This window comes from Macaca nemestrina, chromosome 12, assembly GCF_043159975.1.
Source record: "Macaca nemestrina isolate mMacNem1 chromosome 12, mMacNem.hap1, whole genome shotgun sequence".
Lineage (NCBI taxonomy): Eukaryota > Metazoa > Chordata > Mammalia > Primates > Cercopithecidae > Macaca > Macaca nemestrina.
In genome coordinates, this window is record NC_092136.1 from 49273751 (window position 1) to 49295437 (window position 21687).

The window sequence follows — 21687 nt, forward strand, 5'->3', positions numbered from 1 at the left end:
TACTTTTCATAAGTAAAGAAGACAAATTTCAAGAAAAAATTGAATGAACTTTAAAGATCTATTAAAGTATTTGAAATTAATCAATATATATTATATAGAAGTGGTGCAGAGTGTGTGGCAGGTATTAAAAATGTCTGTGTGTATGTAAACCTATATTTAAGTAACTTGCATTTAAAATATATGTGTATGTGTACATTGTTGTAAACTGTTGGTGTTTAAGGGGCTTTTTTACATTTGATAACAGCAAAGACACAGGAAACTTTCTTTGTTAGTTTACTGCTATAAGCGGGTTTTAAAGAATATACTCCTAGGAAATTATTTGAAGTAAGTAATGTTATAAATTAGAGTTTAAATGATTCTGTATTTAAGCAGAGCTATTGAAAATTTATTTAATACCAGCTTTACCTTTCTTTTAATAATAGTATTGATTAGGACAGGCATTTTGAACCAGCTTAAAAAAATAGATATTCATGTTTAATATAGTTTAATACATTTTATGTATTTTAATGCTTTAATAATAAATTGTTATTTTATGACACGGTATCAATTTACATTTTATTATTTTTAGACGTAAGTCTTATGTAAAGCACAAAATTATATAAACTGTGGGGTCATTTAGATTAAACATAAACTTTTAATTTATGCAAGGTATTGTGGTAGGGATTAGGAGGCAAAGAAGATGGAGAAAGAAATATAAAGTATCTTTGAAGGGCTCTTTGTGAAAACAGAGGATTCTAAGGAACTGAACTTATTCTACTGGAAATCTGAGTGAAGGGAAATAATTTTGAGCTGTCCAAATCTTATCTTAGTTGCTTTGTCTCTTTTTTACCTCCTTTCTCTCTTCTTTTATATTATTTAGTCATTCCCTTTAGTAAGTTTTTAGGATGAGTAAAGTTTTTAAAGTGACAAATATAATTACCAGCATTTCAACCAAGATGGCCTTCATTAAAATATAGTTTACATTTCTTATCACCCAAAGGCTCTGTTTCCTGAATTCTTCACTTTATTCCCTCCACCAAGACACATTTAGACTAACTTTGAATGGTGGTGATCCAAGTAGCTGAGCACTTTCTTTTGATTTAACAAAGGGAAAGGCTAAAATTAGAAGGAGCACTCTTGATGTAGTTTCTGTATGGTTATTTCTGGAGTTCCACGTTTTAAAAAAAAAAAAAGGCCGGGCACGGTGGCTCACGCCTGTAATCCCAGCACTTTGGGAGGCCGAGGCGGGTGGATCACGAGGTCAGGAGATCGAGACCATCCTGGCTAACACAGTGAAATCCCGTCTCTACTAAAAATACAAAAAAATTAGCCGGGCGTGGTGGCGGGCTCCTGTAGTCCCAGCTAATCAGGAGGCTGAGGCAGGAGAATGGCCTCAGCCTCCCCAGTGAACCCGGGAGGCGGAGCTTGCAGTGAGCCGAGATCGTGCCACTGCACTCCAGCCTGGGCGACAGAGCGAGACTCCATCTCAAAACAAAAACAAAAACAAAAACAAAAAAAACCAAAAAACTTTTAGTCAGATTTTGTCTGGCCCCTTAGGCAGATGTCATGCTAGTCATACAGGCTTAAAGCAATTATTTTCTGATCTTGAGAATTTACATATGCTTGTTTAGGGCATGGGCTTTGGTGTTTCTTTGGTCAGTGATCTCAGGTTTTCCTAGGGCCGTGTCCTGACTGCAGAACCTTTTGGTTAAAGAAATATAGCCAGATGATACTATGACTAAGATAAGTCAGATGAAATTAACATGGCATCCAAAATTCCTGAGTTTCTACTTCTCTCATTTGTTATGGAAACTGTCCAACCACTTATACTGAAAGATGAGGCATCTAAAACGATAGAAATATTTATCTCGTCAGGCCTGAGAATAGGCAAATGGGTTCAACGACAATTGACTTCTTCTATGAACCTTAATTTTCATGTCCTAGAACTGCTTATTTGCTACATGATCTAAGGCAGAAAGTTATACCTCATGGCCATAGGAAGGTTTCTTAGTAAGGTGTGCAAGCCCGTCTATGAGATAAGGAAAATGGGATATTGTTTTGCACATCCATAATGAATGGGCTACACCAAGAGTGTGTGAGAACCGATTGGAATCTTACCTACTCAAATCAACTACCCAGGCCAGAAGAGGAAAACAATGGGAAGGAAAATGGCTCTCTCTTCAGAAGCTGCATTTTATTCTAGTGGTTTTTTTTTTCCTTAAAAAAATAAAACTTCCTTTTTTTCTTTTCCTGAAGTAGGCATTGTGGAAGATTGCCTTATTTTGCATGTTCTTATCTCACATTTGATTTTTTAAATCTCTAATGAAAAATAATTATGTAATTCGGACCATTTAATTTTACCAGAGCAGTAAATGATGGGTTAAAGAAAAAACAAACAAACAGAAAAACAGACATAGTTTATTAGCTACCCTGCTTTTTCAGGTTACCCAAATCTTTTTAGTAATTTGATAATGAATTCCTGTAAAAAAATTCTATCTTGGCTCATGGTCTCTAATAGCAATCTTTTTCCTGAGGTCTCTGACAAGGATTTTATTGTGTGGTACAAAAAGTGATTATTGCCTAACTCTAGGCTTGAGGCAATAATAATACCAACAGAATATTAAGATAGTATAACACTTGATTCTGCAGACATTTAATTGACTGAATTTCACAAAAACTCTGTGGGATGAGTAGGAATTGTCTTTATTTTTGCAGAGTAGCAGGATTCAAACCTTGAATTCATGGTATAAATTTAGTGCTCCTTTCACAACACCGTGCTGTCCCCTTTCAGAGAGAATTTCAGCTCTCTTTTGTTTTTGATCACCATCTCAGTCTTCACTTGGTTGCTGTATAAATATTTTTGAAATTTTGAGGTAGATTAAGTCAGGGAGGATATTGTAGGGACGTTTTTACCACTTACTTCATTTCCTCAGGTTCCTGGACCATTTGGTCCTCCCTGATATTTTCCTACTCCTCTATTCCAAAAGTGCCACATGTCATGCTTCAGCTGAAAGTTTTTTAATTACATAGATTTTTAGGAAACAAACAAATAAAAATCACAAAATCATGTCTTTGTGGCATTTTAAAATGGAAAGAAATCTGTTTAAAATTGAGCATAGCCCAGACCAAAGATCCCTCAGTGAGAACATCTGTGATTTTAAGGACAAGTAGGTCTAAGTGCGTTATCTTTAAAAAATATTATTCCAGGCTAATCTTGACATAGAGCAGGTAAATAAAAAAGATGAGCTGTGAAAATCCACAAATAGGGCTTGAATGCCATTTTCCATGACAACGGGAGCTGCCCCATGAAAGCATTAATGCTGGGAATGTAAGGAATTTAAAATTGTGCCTTCTCAGTTTTACAGTTGTATGCTCATGTTAATTAGAGATATACTGACATTTGAAGTATCTACATTAATACACACAGCTACTATACATTTGTGAACTGTGGCCAGAAATCTACTTTAATTGAAAGGAGTTTGCTAATCTGTATGTGTACACCCATTACATTTTAAGCTTTTAAATTTTATATACTAGGGCCCTTAGATACTTGTTCTTTCTGCCCTGTCTACTTTCTGTTTCTAATTTATACCTGAAAGGACAGCCTGGCCTATTTTTAATCTCTTAGTGATGTTTTGGAGCTGTATGGATGGAATTTTGAGAAAATAATATTTTTAATAGTGCTTTTTATTTGCTGTAGTTTTGAATCTTTTTTTCCCTCTCTGACTTTCTAAATTACTGTTTTTTCTTGCAAACCTTTAAAATGGCCTGCCACCAAAATAAGGTAGGATTTAGGTTTATGAAATTTGCTTCACTGACTCTATTTAAGGACAAAAAAGCTACTCTTTATCGTCACACTATGGTTTTAGTCAGAAAAGCGCAATGTTAGAGACATTAATGGAATAAACAGTGAAAAGGAATTCTGGTTTTTCCAGTATAGCTGAGTTTTATCTTTCAGTCTTCATGTCAAGCCATGTGTCTTAATTTTTGATTTGCAAATAGGTTCACAATAGCTTGATGACTTTTTGAGGTCATTTTTAACCCTAGAATTTTTGCTTTGTCTGTCTTACATTTAAAGGAAGATCTTACATCTATTTTTTGCAAGCTTGTATTTCTTAAGAATCTGTCAGAATTTTTAACCTAATTGTTTTGTGTTTGTTGTCTAATGAAACTCCCGCACTTACTTTTTGGACCAGTCCCTGAATATTACACAAGGCCGGTTAGAAAGAGGCTTCATTTTTGTAGCACCAGAACAAACTGCTCTAAAAAGTTTGTTAATACTCTGGACTTGTTTCATTAAACCATTTTACTGGCACTATTAAACCACTGAGACCTGGGACCATTAAAATTTACTCAGTTACTATTATTATTATTATGGCCTATTTTACACTTTATTACTTTTTTTTCACTGTACCAAGTTCCTCTGTTCTTTATTCTTTCATGTTGCTTACTACATATTGTGCCACCACAGCACATTTGGTAATTTCAAGTTAATTGCTCAATTATCAGTGATAGTCATGAAGCATTTGAAACATGCACGGTGGAAGATTTTCAAAATTTCAAAATAAGTTGGTGTGTCATAATCTTAAATGTGAAACATGCCAATATCTGCAGGCATAAAAATACACAGCCTGAGCTAGGCATTTCAGGAAGGCAAAAACCTACTCTTAAAATCAGGGCTTTTGTCTGGCACTGAAGTGTTTCATCTTCGCTAATTTCAAACAACATGTCTAAATTTGATCTTGGTTTACTTTTCAACTCTAAAAATTTGGTCGTAGTTTATAAAAGAAAATGGAAGTAAAACTGTATTGATTCTGTCTGAATGTTTTACCATGACCTCATAATCCTGTATTCACCGTAAAGTGGAATTGGTGTGAGGTGGATCCATGTTGGATGCCAAACAAGGAAGCTGACTTATTAAAGAAGCAGAACTCATAAGGCAATCCTCTAGTCAGAGGACAGTGTTACAGTGAAGATTGTATATTGATGATTTATTGATACTGAAAAACAAACCCACAAAAACAATGACACTTTGAGGACTTACTCTGAATCCTATACACTAGTATTCTCAGATGCCTTCAAAACAACTTACACATTATAGCAAAATAATTATTGTAACTCTTTTGGCAACTAGGCAAACTATCATTAAATTTTTGCATTAGTATTCAGTTTAGGGTTTTCTCTAAAGTAATATAGTGCCAACAGCTCTTTTTTTTAGATGTTATTATAGTTCTTTCACATTTTTATAGTACTGTAGTAAAGTTGAATTTACTGGATACATTTGAAGGTGGAGTAGAGTTCCTCAAGAGTCAACATTAAAGTGATTCAGTGCCCGATGGAGAAAAATTCTTTTTAACTTGAGATTGGAAACAATGTGGTGGTTGGGGGGCAATTTTCTAAGAGCTGCTAATAAATTTGAATATTTCCCTAAAAAGCTGCTCTCTGAACTTGTTTTTAACCAAGAAGAGAAGCTAAATCATCTTCCAGTATTCTTACATAGCTTCCATTAATATTGAAAGTAACTAAGTGCATATAGAGAAGGGGAAATAAAGCCATTATTTAAGCTTAGTGGTGGTCTCACATATAAAGAAGTGAAGAAGTGTCAATAAATACACTAATTGGGCATAGCTGGCTTTTTTGTTGTTATTTAACCTTTAGCATGTCTTTTTTTTTTTTAACTTTTAAGTTCGGGGGTACATGTGCAGGTTTGTTACATAGGTAAACTTGTGTCATGAGGGTTTTTTGTACAGATTATTTCATCCTCCAGGTATTAAGCCAAGTACCCATCAGTTAGTTTTTCTGGTCCTCTCCCTTCTCCCACTTTCCACCCTCTGATAAGCCCCAGTGTGTGTTGTTCCCCTCTATGTGTCCATGTGTTCTCATCACTTAGCTCCCACTTATAAGTAAGAATATGTGGTGTTTGGTTTTCTGTTTCTGCATTAGTTTGCCAATAATAATGACCTCCAGCTCCATCCATGTCCTGCAAAGGACATGATGTCATTCTTTTTATGGCTGCATAGTATTCCATAGCGTGTATATACCACATTTTATTTATTCAGTCTATCATTGATAGTCATTTAGGTTGATTTCTTGTCCTTGCTATTGTGAATAGTGCTGCAATTAATATATGCATGCATGTGTCTTTATAACAGAATGACTTACATTCCTTTGGGTATATACCCAGTAATGGGGTTGCTGGGTTGCATGGTATTTCTGTCTTTAGGTCTTTGAGGAATCGTCACACTGTCTTCCACAATGGTTGAACTAATTTACACTCCTCAAACAGTGTATAAGCATTCCTTTTTTCTCCACAATGTTACCAGCATCTGTTATTTTTTTACTTTTTAGTAATAGCCATTCTTACTGATATAAGATGGTATCCCATTGTGGTTTTGATTTGCGTTTCTCTAATGATCAGTGATGTTGAACTTTTTTTCATATGATTGTTGGCCACATGTACGTTTTCTTTTGAGAAGTGTCTGTTCACGTCCTTTGCCCACTTTTTCATGGTGTTGTTTTTTTCTTGTAATTTTGTTTAAGTTCCTAATAGATGTTGGGTATTAGACCTTTATCAGATGTATAGTTTTCAAAAATCTTCCCCTATACTGTAGATTGTCTGTTTACTCTGTCAATAGTTTCTTTTGTTGCACAGAAGCTCTTTAATTGGATCACATTTGTCAATTTTTGCTTTTATTTTATAGCAGTGGTCTATAAGATGTAAAATATAGTCTGTCTATAATTCAGGAAAAAGTGAAGTCATTGATTACTCAGGTTTTTAGATAGAAATATTTTAGTAACTATTCAGTTTATAAAGATTGAATAATAAATGAAATGTGTCACTCTCAGCTTATAGTTTTATCTCAAGTTCATATTTTATGTTGTTTTGGAATATTGGTAAAAATGATTATAATTTCACCAAATTTTTGCTAGCTCCAAAGCATAAAAATGTGAGTTAAAGATTGCCAATAAAAGGTAAAGCATTTTGTGTATTCTCTCTCTCTCTTTGAGTATGACTTACATATTTATTGCTGGAGGTATTCAAAGACGTGAGGCAATGACAATATAAAAAGAATAATTTCCAAATCATCACCTTTCATAGATAACTGGAAAAAGATAATATTCTTAGTGTTTAATTATTCAAAAAAGTTTGTTCATGTGATGTAATGCTTGTTATTATTATTATTTGCTTAGCACTATAGGCTTGACACAGTGCTTACAAGAGAAGAAAAGATGGTCTCTACCCCCAGGACTTAAAACTTGTTATGTTACTAGACAGTTTATGTGGGTGGAGTTTTCTTTGGATACAAACTGTACTGGAGTTAGCTCTTTCTCTTTCTTTTCAGCTCACACAGTTTGATATAAACTTAAGTGAATGAATTCATTAATAAAAGCAGATTTTCTATTTTTATTTCACCTCTGGGCTATTTTATACCTTTGGAGCACACAAGCACAACAAAAGGTATGTTTTACAGTTAATTATTTTTCCCTTTTTGAATCCTGACATCATAGATAATTAAGCAACAGCATTAATGGAACCTAAGTCTCCACTCCTATAAGTGCCTACATTGGGCAGAATATAGATTCTTTCTTTCCTTAAAGCTAAGGCAGGCTGGTGACAAGCCTATCACTTAGTTTTAATTACTGCCACTAGTATTCTGATGTTTCATTGAACAAAATGAAGAAATCCAGATGTATTATTTTTCCATTATTATATATATTGTAGAATCAGTAATCAGAATGGATTGTTTTAAGGGTGAGATTGATCTCACATATTTTGATATCTGATATAGTAGTAAGTGTGTGCTCATTGGATGACTGACAGTTTTAAGGGATTAAAACATTCTGAGCTTTGTCCTGGCAGAGGCAGTATGTGGAAGCCACTAATTATGTTGACTCTGTGACTAGTTAGAGTTTTTCCCTGGAATTGTAGTCACAAGACAGATTACTAAATGGCAATATCTGGGAGACATGAAAAATATGGGTATAAACAAGAGAGTTGAGTGTCAGAAAACTTTGAGGGCCTTGGAGCTTTTTGAGACAATATGGTTGAACAAATGGAGAAAATATCTGTTCCTCCTACTTCATTGCAGTAATTAAGAAGAGGAGAAAAAGGCAGAGTGATAAGTTAAACAGTAAATGATTGAAATAAGAGATTTTTTGTAGAATCACAAAATGGATTTTAGGACTTTTTTAAGATGTGGAAATACTGTTTGGATCAGACAATACCAATGTAAAAGGAGTTCTACAGTTTTTTCCCCCCTAATTTATGTAAAGTTTATTTATTTCAACTCAGTGCCCTCTAAGTACAACTTTAGGAATTTTAGGAAATGTATGTCTACTTGATAAAAACCAATGAGAACAATTTTGCTTTCTCTGGGTAAAGGTTAATATAGATGTGTATGAAAATAATCATCTATGTATTACACTCTGATATTGTATATCAGAGACCTTTAGAAAGTTCTCATTCATTGTAACTATGACCAAGAAGCGTGTTTATATCTGATAGATCAAATAATCAGGTGAATTAGGTTTATAATGTGGTATATGATGTTTTTAGTTTTAGGGGTTGGGAATCTCTTTGGAATCACTTTTCTGACAAGTAACTTACAGTGTAATGAATCTTCTTTCTCCTTCTTTTCCCCTTGCCCTTCCTTTTCCTTTCTCCTCTCTCTTCTGTCCTTCCTTTTTTTTCATTTAGAAAGAGATTGTTTCTAATTAGTCTGTATGCTATGTGCTGAGTTGTGTGATAGTACCTAAGACATGTATCTTAAATTGTATGCAGGGTCACCGTTTTGATTAAGAACTGAAAAGTACTGATTGGGCTTCTTATATAAACTAAAGGCACTCTAGTCCACTTTGGGCAATCAAAGAAACTAAGGAACTGTTGGAATTAGTTTTACTATTTTGGGGTGATGAAGATAGGATAATTAGAAAGAAATTATAGTCTTTATTGGCCCAGCAGTTTACTGAACTTGAATTAGGATTTGTGAAATTTTAAGGCTTATTGAATATTTGCTCTCTAAGAACAGGATAGAGAAATAACCGTGATCTTAAAAGGAGAATTTTACATTTTTTAGAAAGATCTCTTACAGTAAGATATCCTATATAACCATACAGTTATAACCATCAGGGATGTCCCTAGGTGTGTTCTCTGGCATTCCTTCCATACATAATGAGTTCATCTCAATTGTAGTTGTTGGTCATTTGTTACGTGTAATTTAACTTAGGGATAAAAGGGATAAATATCCAATTGAACTAAAAAGATAACATTTATAAATTATCTCAAGGATACTACACAAAAGATGAAGCTCAGATATGCCTGAAAGAAGGTTATGGATTGATTGAAGTTATGGTTATGTATAAGACTGTTAGAATGGCAAGCTGTGAAGCAATTTGAAATATCTAGAGGGAACAGCCTGCAACTCTCCCACAACAGAAACTAACAGTGCTCCAACACTTCCCAGTTTCTGTGGTGGGGGAGGAATTGGAGAGAATAGACAGTCAAGGGTCTATACTTGGCACAGAGAAGTTAACAAAAAACAGTTGCTGCTTGTGTTAAGAACCTGTATGTTCTAGATATAGTACTAAGCACTTATGTGTTGTTTTTAATCCTTTCAACACTATTGTAAGATAGCTTCCTCCCCTGCAATACCCAGTTATTTTCTCTAAATTCCGATTTCTTTTCTGCCTCCTTATCACTTAAAATGATTGGTATTATCATATATTTGTATATTTAGTTAATGTGTAGTCTCTACACTAGTTTAAAAGCTCTGTCAGGGAAGAGACCATGACTGTTTTGTTCAAACTTGTATGTGGAGTTTCTAGCACAGTGCCTGATGTATAGTATGTTCCCAATAAATGTTTGTTGAAAGAATGAGTAAATGAACAAAAAATATATGAAGACAAGGAAGGAATGAATGAAAGGCAGAGCTAGAATTTAAACAGTTGATTTGAGTTTGAAACCAATTTGTTCCATTCCAGTATACCAGCAGGGTTTTATTTCATTTAGAATATTCTCTATTACAAATTTATCTGATAAAATTTTCATAGTTTGAGCTGTTTCAGAGCACCATAGACATTTGGCCTCAGAAGTGTTATATCTTAGTCTGAGGCTGAATGCCATGAAAAAGCCCTGCCTAATCCTTTTCTCATCCTCTGGGAATATTGCAACCGTCTTTTGGTGGTAGTTCTCTCTAGAAATACAGATGTCAGAGCCTGGATTTTAGGTTTCTGTTTCTCCTACTCAAAGAGTATGCACTTCTCTCCCTCATTCTCTGCAACTGACCCTTAATTTAGGTCCTTGGGCTGCTAAGTTGACTTTCAATAATGGACAGAGTGATTGTTGCCTTCCCTGCTGAGTTTTTTCCTGGAGGAGGGGTGTGTCACTGTGGGAGGAGTTGGGCTCAGCCAAAGGAACTCTTAGCCTGGCAGGTGCCTGGCACTGGGGCTTGGTTTGGTCTTTTAGCAGTGATCCCAGTTGTGCTGCTTATTTTTTTTCATGTTATTAATAAATATAATTGAGAGGAATTGTTTTGTTTTTGCATAATGCTTTTGACCATTTTCATGTCTTTTTATTCCTTATGCCATCTTAAAAAAACTTTACTGTGCCTTTCCATTCTGCTTTCTAGGAAAGGAGGAAACATAAGCATGATGAGAGTAAACACTGTGGATGTGATTAGGTCAAACAGGAAGTGGCTATCTCCCAGATATATTGAATAGATACTTATTTAAATCTTGAAGTCAACTTAAAGTGTTCTATATAAACTCCCAAGACAGTACCAGAAACAGATGTGAAGGAATAACTATTTTTGCCTGGACCAAATTGCAATATTGAAGCTTCGGGCATATGGTAATTTATTGTTTGAAGCACTGGAACTTGAACTTGGCCTGCTTGGAAGTTAATAGCATAGTGAGAAGTGTTCTGACCCCATTAGGATCTTCATTCTGGATGGTATAACCAGTGGTTAATCTAATTTCCATCTTGATCTCTGAAAGCTATTTAAAGATGTGGTTATCTGTTTTCCCAGTTAAGACAAATCCTTTTTTGGTAGCAAATGTTTTCTTCCAAGAATAATGCTTTGCACCTATTGGAAACTAATTCAGCTCCACGAGTGTATACTAATTACTGACTTTTTTCAAAGCACAGCATTAGATGCTGCATTGGAAACAAATGCAAATATATTATACAAAGTCCCTGCCCTCAAGAACCTTAGAGTCTAGACGTAATTATTAAACTCTCTTATTCCTTTTTTTGTGTGTCCCTAGTGTCTAAGTGAACCAATGCATGGCTCAAAGAAGGAAAATGTTAATTAAATTGCATTTATTATTGCAGAGGAGATACACAGAGGAGAGGAGATGGAATTTCCTATGCAGAATATGTTAAATGCCTTAATAGAGTTAAAAATACTACTCTAGGAGTTTCAAAAAAATTTAAGATATATCTCTTTAAGAGGGAGTACATTAAGAAATGACTTTTTGATATTCTTTAAAAGTTGGGTGGAATTTTGTCAGTGGAATAGGAGATAAAGAAATGAGCATCCTGCTAGTGAGGGAACTAGCACAAGTGTGGGGAATATGGGGCAGACGAATGGAAGCACATAGTATGGGATAGGAAAAAATAAGTTCAGATGGATTGAGGTATAGGTATGTATAGGCTAGAAAATTTAGTGTGATCATATCATCCTGATCCGTAAGGCTAAGCTAAGGCATTTGGTAGATCATAGGAGACCATCGCAACCAAATAGTCCAATAGTATGCCAAGAGCTTCACTTTTGAAAAATTAATTAAGTGAATAGTTAGTAGAGTCGATTAGAGGGGAAAAAAAAGACAAGCTACAGAAGCAGCTTGTGAGGACTACTGCAGAATTTCAGGTAAAAGGTAAAAGATTTAAACAAGTGATGAATAAGACTGGTAAGACTATATGTTATGGGAAGCATAAGGGAAAGGAATCAAAATGACTCTTATTGCTTTCTTCTTGTTCATCACAGTATTGAATTTTTGAAAAGTCAGAGGGAAATGATTGTACTAAATATCTCTTGTCAATGTGCAAGTCCATTTCCATCTCATTAATTAGATCCTCATTGAAAATTAACATTTTTTTTCTTCCCATGGAAGACTGTGCAAAAGATACATTTTTAAATGAACGAGGATATCCTTAAAGATATAATTGCCTTGAGGATTTAGAGGCATAACATAAATACAAAAGATATTAAGACTAGGACCTAAAGTGCGTAGGCAGGGCCTTGTTGATTTCAGAGACATAAGGTAAAACTTAGCTACCATGAATCTGAGAAAAGTGAAGATACTTGAGATTATGGCATTTTCATCAGGTGGCTCTCACATAGGGATTAGTGCATGGCATCTGTGAAGAATAGAACAGGTGCACATGGAGTTTGGTTACTTTTAAAACTCTCTCAGATAAAGTGATGACTATGACTCCCTGGTTATATTGCCACATTCTGTCCTTGTCCACAGGAGATATAGTTGCAGCAAATATTATGCTTAAGATGCAGGCTCTCTTCTACTTGTCCTTTTCAAGATGAGGGAATAGTGCAGGAAAACATATTCATAAGTGAGAAAAGACTTATTGAAATAAAAATTTAAAAATAGACTAAAAAAACCCACAATAAACTCAAAGTGACCCTGTTTGGGATCCTTGTCATTCATATTACCTTATCATTCATACTAACACTAACACTCACTCGTTCATTCACTCTATAAGAATATGAACTCAGAGATCTTCTATGAGGTGGGATTCAAAATAGAAAAGGAAGAATTAGTCCTCAGGAGTTTATAATCAGTTTGTGAGTGGAGATAAAATATATGTATATGAAAAAGAGGAACAAAAGGTTACTGATACAAAACCTAGTCATTTGTCCTTGGGAAACTCATTTTATATTTCTGAAAAAATTTTATTCCAGTAGGTATAGTAATTTCAGATGGACTTTTTGGTTGTCCAATATTTTAAATATATTGATTGATTCATAGTCTTTTAGTTTGCATTATTTTCAAAAATCAGTCCACTGTAATTCTTATATATGTTCCTTTATATGTAATATGCCATTTTCCTCTGGCTGCTTTTTCCCCCCCCTTTATCATTGGTTTTAGGCAATTCGATTATCATGTGCTTTGGTGTAGTTTTCTTAATGTTTCTTGAGATTGAGATTATTTGAGATGCTTGGATCTGTGGGTTTGTGGTTTTCATTATATCTGGAAAATTTTCAGCCATTGTTTCTTAAAAATTTTTGTTCATATCCCTCCATATTATACATGTATATTATGCAGCTTGAAATTGTCCTACAACTCACTGCAACTCCCTGATTTTCTGTTCATTTTTTTTCATCTTTTTCACCCCACACTTTGTTTTGTTCTAGATTGTTTCTATTTGTAAGTCTTCAAGTTCACTTATCTTTGTCCCGCAGTGTCTAATCTGCTTTTAATTCTACCCAGTGAACTCTTCATCTCAGATAATCTGTTTTCATCTTTATAAATTCAATTTGAATCTTTAAAAATATATTCTATTTCTTTGCTTAATATATTTAGTCTTTCTTTTAGCTCCATGAACAAATGAAATGAAAGTATCATAGCTGTTTTAATATCCTTGTCCACTAGTTTTATCATCTATGTCATTTCTGGAACATTTTCAGTTGATTGATTTTTCTTCATGAGTTGTATTTTGTTTGTGTGGCTTCTTGGTATGGCTGGTAAATTTTTATTGGATACCAGAGACTGTAAATTTTACTATTTTAAGTGCTCAATATTTTTGTATTTCTATAAATATTTTTGAACATTTTTTTTGGTATGCAGTTAAAGTGGAAATAGTTTGATTCTTGCTTTTATACTCTGTCATGCTTTCAATGCTTGCTTTTAAGCTCTGTTGTTTGGAACCAGGATGGCCTTTAGTGTAGGGATCATTCTCTTTACTACTGATGCAATACCATTCTAATATTCTGATCAATGTTGCTTGTGTTATGAAGCTTTACACTTTTGATGATGGGAAGATGACCTATTCCTGGCCTTGAATGAGCTCTGGGGTTTGCTCCTTCTGTTCCTTTTAAGTGTACTTTTCCCTAACCTTGGTTAGTTTCTTCATATACATGTACTAATTAATACTTGGTTAAGTTTTTGTGAGACTCTGCATATCTCTGAAACTCTATATGCAGGTCTCTTTTTGCCATTGCTCTACCCTACAAACTGTAGACACCTTGGCCCCTCTAGACTCCAAGTTCCATCTTCTTAACTCACTGAAATTATTAGAGTTCACCTCTGTGCATAGCAGTCAGTAGTTTCTCTCTCTATGCAGTAAGCTGGGACAACTGTAGGGATGACTTCATTTGTTTTACCTTTCTCAGGAATCACCATTTTTTTTGTTGCTCCCTGTTTTCATATATTTTGCCCAGTTTTTTAGTAGTTTAAGCCAGCAGGATAAATCTGGTCCCTGTTAGTCCATCTTGGCCAGAGGCAGAAGTCTTCACAAATGTGAGGAATGTTATATAATATATATAAAGTGTGCATTTTAAGTAAGAGTGCTTCACACATAGAAAGTATTTGATAAAAGATGGTTACTATTGCTGTTTCTCTTCCTGCTTCCTGTTCATCAGTAAAGCTTTATCTTACCAAATCTCTTATATGAAGCCTTCCTGAGCTACTTATTTCCTAAGTGATTGCTTATTCTTTATTCTTTGTACCCACATTACTTTTTTGCATACTTTTAAAATAAATTTTTAATTTTTGTGGGTACATAGTAGGTGAATATACTTATGGGCTAGCATACTTTTATTGCAACGTTTACAAATCTATGTTACAAATATTTTTCTATGTGTTGTGGCAGATTGTAAACTCTTAGAGAAATATCTGACTTGTCTACGTATCCCTAGTTTCCAACATATAGTAAGTGCTTATTTGTTACATAAAAGAAAAACTGAGTGTCTTACACCTTTTATGCAATCTTCAGAAATAGAATTTTTGATTGGGAAGGAAAGAGAGGTGGTTTGGAAGTCTGAGAACATTTGAGTAAATGAAAGCAGAGATGAAAGTAATATTTTGGGGCCCCAGAGAGCAACATGAGAGCAAAAGGTGGTTGGTTGAGGTGGGTAGTATATATACAAATTATCATTATCATCATCATCATCATCATCATCATCATCATCATCATCAAGTTCCTGTGAAACTGAGAGTTTAGTGAGAGAGATACATTGTGATATGCTAGTGAAACAATTTTGTGACACCTTCAGCACAATAATGTAATATATATGGTAATATTGATAACATTACAAAATGCAATTGTGTGAGTCAGTGTAACTTCAGCCATTGCTGTAAGGGCTTTTAAACAAAGTGCTAAAACTCAACATAGTTTTTGGAGTAGGTGGACCTTGGAAGAAAGTGGTGGGGATAGATAAACTAAGAAGCAGAAAAGAATTCTAGATAATAGAAAATAGCATAAATGCAAACACGGTGTGGGCTTTAAGTGAGCATAGTATGGCAGCAAGAACAAATAGACCTTGGAGTTGAATACACTAGGGCTTCACTTGATGTGACTGATCAAATTACTTGGGCCTAGTCACAATTCCTTCATCTGTTAAATGAGTGTGGTTGTTGAGAAGATTATATGATGGATGGAGAAAATTTTTTCTATATTTGGTGATAGTGGGCCCATTAACTATTAGTTTCTTTTGTTTTAGACATTCTTTGTCTCCTGATGAGGAAAGGAAAATGCTTCAAGAAGGACTTTGTTATTCCTTATCACTTTGTGTAAGGGCCCAAGTATAATATACATGAACGTAACTGATGTTCACGTTTATTTCTTATTTCCATGGCAAATTAGGATTGCATTGCATTTTTATGATCCAATACTAAGGAGGCCTACATCATTTATACACCTAAGTTTCTCACATATTCTAGGTTTAACTTGTGTTTAAATGTACTAGGATTATTGATTAAATTTTATGCACAAATTAAACTATTTTACTACCACAATTCAGTATTTTTCAGGAATGCTTCTATTTATAGGCAGCATATCTATTTAATGAAAGATTGAAAAACAGAGTATCAGAAATCCTAAGTTTTCCCAAGTCTTGAATCCTTTTGTATTCATTTATTTATTCTGTGAATAAAATCAGTTTTGATTTCACTTTCCCATCAAGATAGAATATAAGGTACAGAGTAAAGTTTAAAAACCTTTGATTTTCAAAAATAATTATACTCTAAGTTCCCAATCAGTTTATAAAAGACTACTTTTAATGTGCACTTACCCACAAAACTAATTTGGATATATGGGAACTTCAAAGGTGGTTCTAGCATAACTAATGTAGAAAACAAGGAAATCTTTTATTTCTTCACTGGAGGAAAAATTCAGGACTCCTTCAGTTAACTAACTATATTTGGTTAAGAGTACTAAGGAATTTGCACAGTCAATAGAATAAATCGATAAACCATTGTCATTTTGGAGCCATTTTTCAGCACCCTTTTTGGTCCTCAGATGCTTGCATTGGCATACATAACTAATAGATTTTGTACATAATGCTGTTGATTCTGCCAAATGAACAGCCACCTTAAGTCATCTGCCTGGTATCTCAAGTGACTTGGCAAGGATCTGGCATGAGGTATCACCTGACTTCATCTGCTCTCTTCACTACAGACTGGTTCTTTGCATTTATAAACCTTAGGCTGGCCTCAATGGTGGTTTCCTTGATTGAGAGTCATCTTATTTTCAGCTGAAGACATGTTGCCTCCAGGATGCTGGTAAACATGTTGCAAAACTATGTTTTGATGAATCTCACAAGACTCCTCTATAGAGAATGAATTAAAACTGAGGAGGTGACAGTGTTAATAATTCAGCATTTGGCAGCACTGTGGATATTAATGCATTTGTAGTTCACCTTGACAAACCTTGGCCCAATCACTAAAATGGACTAAACCCATCACTAAAATGAATTTAGTTATCTCAGTTTAGTCTCTGGTGAGAATTTTAATACTTTTTTTCAACCTATAGATGAGATAGAAAAAAATGTTAATCTCCCCTAAGACATACAAGGTTCATAACCCACTGGACTGTGTGTTATGAAATAAAATTTGTGTTACAATAAATTGACATCTTGATTTAGTGAAAATAAGATTTAAGAATTCTTATATCACATTATGGCTGATTTGGGGTATTTTTAATTGCCCATTCATTAAAAATTTCAGGTGATGTACCTATTTTGGCATTTCAGGCAAACATATAACTTTTATCTTTAAATACCAGTAATTTATGTAATCTATGCAGGTAAACTGTATAAATAATTTATTAGAAAAAACATTAATAGTAATACATACATATAATAGTTAAGTATATTCAGTACTTAGGACTTAAAGTTATTTTATAAAAATTACTTTCATGGGGGAAAAAATGTATCTTCTTGTATTAAAAGCCAATGTAATGACACATTCCTATTAAATTATTAATAGCTCCAGGACACACCTCATAATTTGGGAGTATCTAAAAATAATATGGCAATGGCTGGAGTGGAAAGATCCTGCTCCTTAAAATTTGATTTGTTGAGCTGTCTGAATAATCTTTGTCCTTCTGATACATACCAAAAACATTTTACGATTGCAAAGGAGTTATTCTTAAGCTTTCTCTAACCCAGCCCCTTTCAGGTTGATATCACCACTTTGCTATCAGATTTTCTACATTTAAGAGTAGAAATGAAGAATTTAAACTATTATATAAAGAAAAAGTAATTTTATATAAAGAAAAAGTATTTGTATAAAGTAAAAGTCCTTGAAGTATTCAAATTCATATATCTACTTACAAATCCTAATTATTCAAGTTGAACTACAAGGGGTTAGGTTTATACATTCAAAATATTTAAAATAATTTTTTGTGGTGATAAACTGTGGTTTACATTACTTGGTGAAAAACACAGACAATAAAACTGAAAGGAAGTAAAGAAATCAAATTGAGACAATTTTGTTTTAGCTCTTTATATAGCTGATCTAAATTTTTAATAAATTTCAGCAGTCAGAGACTTATATTTAAGTATTATGTTTTTATTAACATAAATCTTCAAATGGGAAATTATGTCCACATGATAAATATGTGGGGTTAATGATGGTAATTTGCCACCTGTGTCACGAAGCATCTCCTTTTGACCCGTAAGTAAAAATTTCTATAGTTTTCTTGCTAAGTCTTTAGAGTCTAAGAGATCAGAATTAAGAGGAAAAAAGTTTTAGCAGTATAAAAATCTCAGTCTTGCCAAGAAATCATGCATAAGGTCTATAAATAAGTAGAAAAGAATTATAAGTATGTTTTAAATAGCAGATTGGATCAATTAAAATAAGTTGTAGGTGTGTCTTCCTTATGCTATGGTAGTAATAAATGGCATTGTGCTACAATGGAATAGATCTTCAACCATAAGCTAGTTTGGTTACTTTGGCTCAATTTCTTTCCACTTCTGTTTTCCTTGCAAAGGAGAATGCACTATATCTCTGTTAGCGATGTACATTTCTCTTGCCCTGGAAAATCATAAAGTCCAACTTGCCTTTTGACACAGTCTAAGCTGCTTGGATTAGGTAAAGCTGATCTTAAAAGAGAAAAATCAGATACTCAGCAAACCCTAGCAGATATTTTGACACACTGTTAGAGCTTTTAAGAGTCATAATAAATTTAAACATTACCTTTCCTAGTACAGAAACCACAATAATAAATGTGGTTTGAATATTTTTTGAATGACTGAGCACCCTGCTTTGCTAATAAGTCCTCTGGAAAGTTATGACTTTTTTCGGATGGTTTTACTTTTGGAAGAAGGAGTGTTCAAGAGAAGCTACTGATGAGGTGTCATATAATTTTACAAGTTGCATAACTGCTTTTAACTACTAAACTATCTCTGATTAAAATAACAATTGAGCTTGTAATTTTTTTCTGAACAGCTGCTGCTACAGGGGGTCATTACCTTGGAGAGCTAAAAAATAATTGTACTCCTGGTACATGAGTTATGTAGTCTTGTGTTTTACAGCAAAGCACAAAGTTTAAAGTCTATAGAAGAATGTTATTTGAAAGCTGTCAAACCATGTTAAAAAAGACTGCATCGTCAAAAGGCCCTAGTGGCCACGATTCTGCATGTAGCCTTGTCTTATTCATTATAAAATGCATGTTTATAAAGTTCCACAGAGCATCCAATTCCCAATTCACTTATATCAGCAAGACTTAACTTGCTCATTAATCTAAATTCTTTTGCAACTTTAATCTACATGTTTAATTAATCATAAAATGAGGCGGTAAGTAATTTCAGCAATGTGTGGCTTGTTATCAGATGCATTTAATCACTCTTCTGTGAGCTCATTTGGAAACACCTGAAGATGTCGAGTGCAGTTTGAATAAGCATAAATTATTCTTTGTCAGTGTACTTCACTCAACTAATAAGACATTAATTTAAAAGGCACTGTTTGTCATTTTTAGATCTTTACCAATATTTTTAGCTTAGCAATGTAACTCTAATTGTATATAAGATTCACAACTGGTGCCCGACATAGGAAAGGGTAAGAGTTTAATTCATTTTTCTTATTTACATGTAATTATGTCATGTAATCTTAGTTTTTAATGAGGATTAACCATCTTGTAAGTATTCATATGCTTTTGGAATAAGGTACTAATGAATTATAGTTGGAAAAATTATTTGTTGGTACAAAGGCTTGTGATTCCTTGTTTCCTGTCTAGGTTAGAACGGAAAGGAGGTGAGCTTTGGGAGAGGGCATAGATTTGAGGATATAGGTACTACACAGGGATTATAAGATGCGAGTCTTAACCTTAAAAAAATCCAAGTAAGTTAGTGATATTCACCTGTCTCACATAATAACATATATAGCCTTTATATGGGACTAGGTAGCCTAAAATAATAACAGTCCCATTTTCCCCCTAGTTTGTTAACAGTTGATGATGGTATTTTAGAAAAAGGTAAAAATAGCAACAACAATAGTAACAAAAACCCACTCATAGCTTCACAGGAAAAAAAGTCATGAGAGAAGAATGATTATACAATTTGATGTCAGGAGTATGGGAATAAAAATTGTGTTTTATAGGATGTCATCACCTGTCCTGTTTATGCCATGAGAGCAGTGACACATGGTAAGAATAATTATCTCAGTGGAAACAAATTTATTTACCTGCTGTGGAGCATCCCTGTTCATCTTACTCATGAACTCATCTCACTCATTCATTGTCTATGGATTGTCAGCAGTGAGCCAGAGGGGATGATTCCTGAAAAGGGAATATTGGTTTGAGTTGAAATATAGCTGTATTCTCCATTTTTTATTTGACGTGCACATCTCCTGGGCTTCTTCCCTTTCTTCAGGGATCCTTTACACTGAGCTAACAGTTATTTATATGTCCGTTTTTTGCCCTATGCCTCATGACTATGTAAAATTTTTTTCCTCTTTTCTTTTCTAAGGGAAAACAAAGTCCCAGGAAATCTCATTTGTACAGTTCAACTCATACAGGCCATAGCAGCACATTGAAATGAAATGCCGTTTACCCTTATATCACTTAAAGCCTACAGATTTTTTTTAGAACTACTGAAGAAAACTTTAAACAGTGGAGACTTCCTCAAAATCAAGCTTAAAAAACATTTTATTTGAACTTAACTTTCCTGATAAGAATATTCTTCTCATTCTTGTATAATCTTTGTGAACAAATTCATATAGTCTAATATGAAGGCTTGCTAACTCACCTTTCCTTGGAAAACCTAAAATAATTTTTCCAAATACGTTTATTTTCTAATTTCTTGATGTGGGTGCAAAGAAAGAACAAAGGCTGCCTCCCCTAAGCCCAACTCATATGTGAGAGGCTGCCCTGTTGTCCTATTAAGTCTTTTCACACAAAGGCATTGATTTATTTGGTAAAATACCACATATTAACTGTAGCTTTTTGTTCTGTGACATACTTCAAGAGGAAAATGATAAATTCAGTTCCATGCAGCACTTACATGTATTTATGCAGATATATACCTCTACAACTTTATCCAACTGTACTAAACACACACATACTTTGCCTTATCACAAACCACGCCGTATCACTTAAACGTGCTGCTGCTGCTGCCTCTTTTTTTTTTCTTTTTTTGAGACAGGGTCTTGCTCTGTCACCCAAACTGGAGTGCAGTGGCATGACCATGGCTCAAGTAGCTGAGACTCCAGGTGCATGCCACCATGTCTGGCTAATTTTTAAATTTTTTTTGTTGAGATGGGGTTTCACTATGTTGCCAGGGCTGGTCCGAACTCCTGGGCTCAAGCAGTCCTTTCTCATTGGCCTCCCAAAGTGTTGGGAGGCATTAGCCAGCACCCCTGACCTTAAACATACTTCTTTAATGGATACTTCACAGTTGATTAGGATGCACAATACCCAGAATGATGGACTGCTTCAGCAGGTGCAGCTGAATGAGTGGGCCTTCCATCCCCAGCTGCACTGGCAGGATGGTTAGGAGGGCTTTTATTTTAATGCACAACTTATATGGCTGAAGGACAGCATGTTGGTAAAGAAAGAGATTACTAATGGCAAAGGGAGTGGCTGAAGAACGAGTAAGTAACATGTACACATTACTCCATAATGTGGCTGGATAATACTATGTGGTGTTCACTAACATGTGCTCTCAGGGAAGACTTTTGGAAGTCCTGAGTAGACATCCAGTCTTCAGTTGCTGTGGGACTTCAGGCTCATTAGATGAATGAGAATGTCAG

General features: G+C 34.3%; 1 protein-coding gene across 11 annotated transcripts in view; it reads left to right on the plus strand.

Moving 5' to 3' along the window:
• LOC105486943 (SRY-box transcription factor 6) overlaps positions 1-21687 on the plus strand; it is an 806217-nt gene that overhangs the window by 279429 nt on the left and 505101 nt on the right. Inside the window, exon 6 of one of the 11 annotated variants that reach the window (XM_071075039.1) lies at positions 7323-7438. The exons of the other annotated variants lie outside the window; for them this stretch is intronic. The gene's annotated coding sequence lies outside the window, so the exon portion shown is untranslated. The remainder of the gene's footprint in view (positions 1-7322; positions 7439-21687) is intronic. 11 annotated transcript variants of the gene reach the window in all.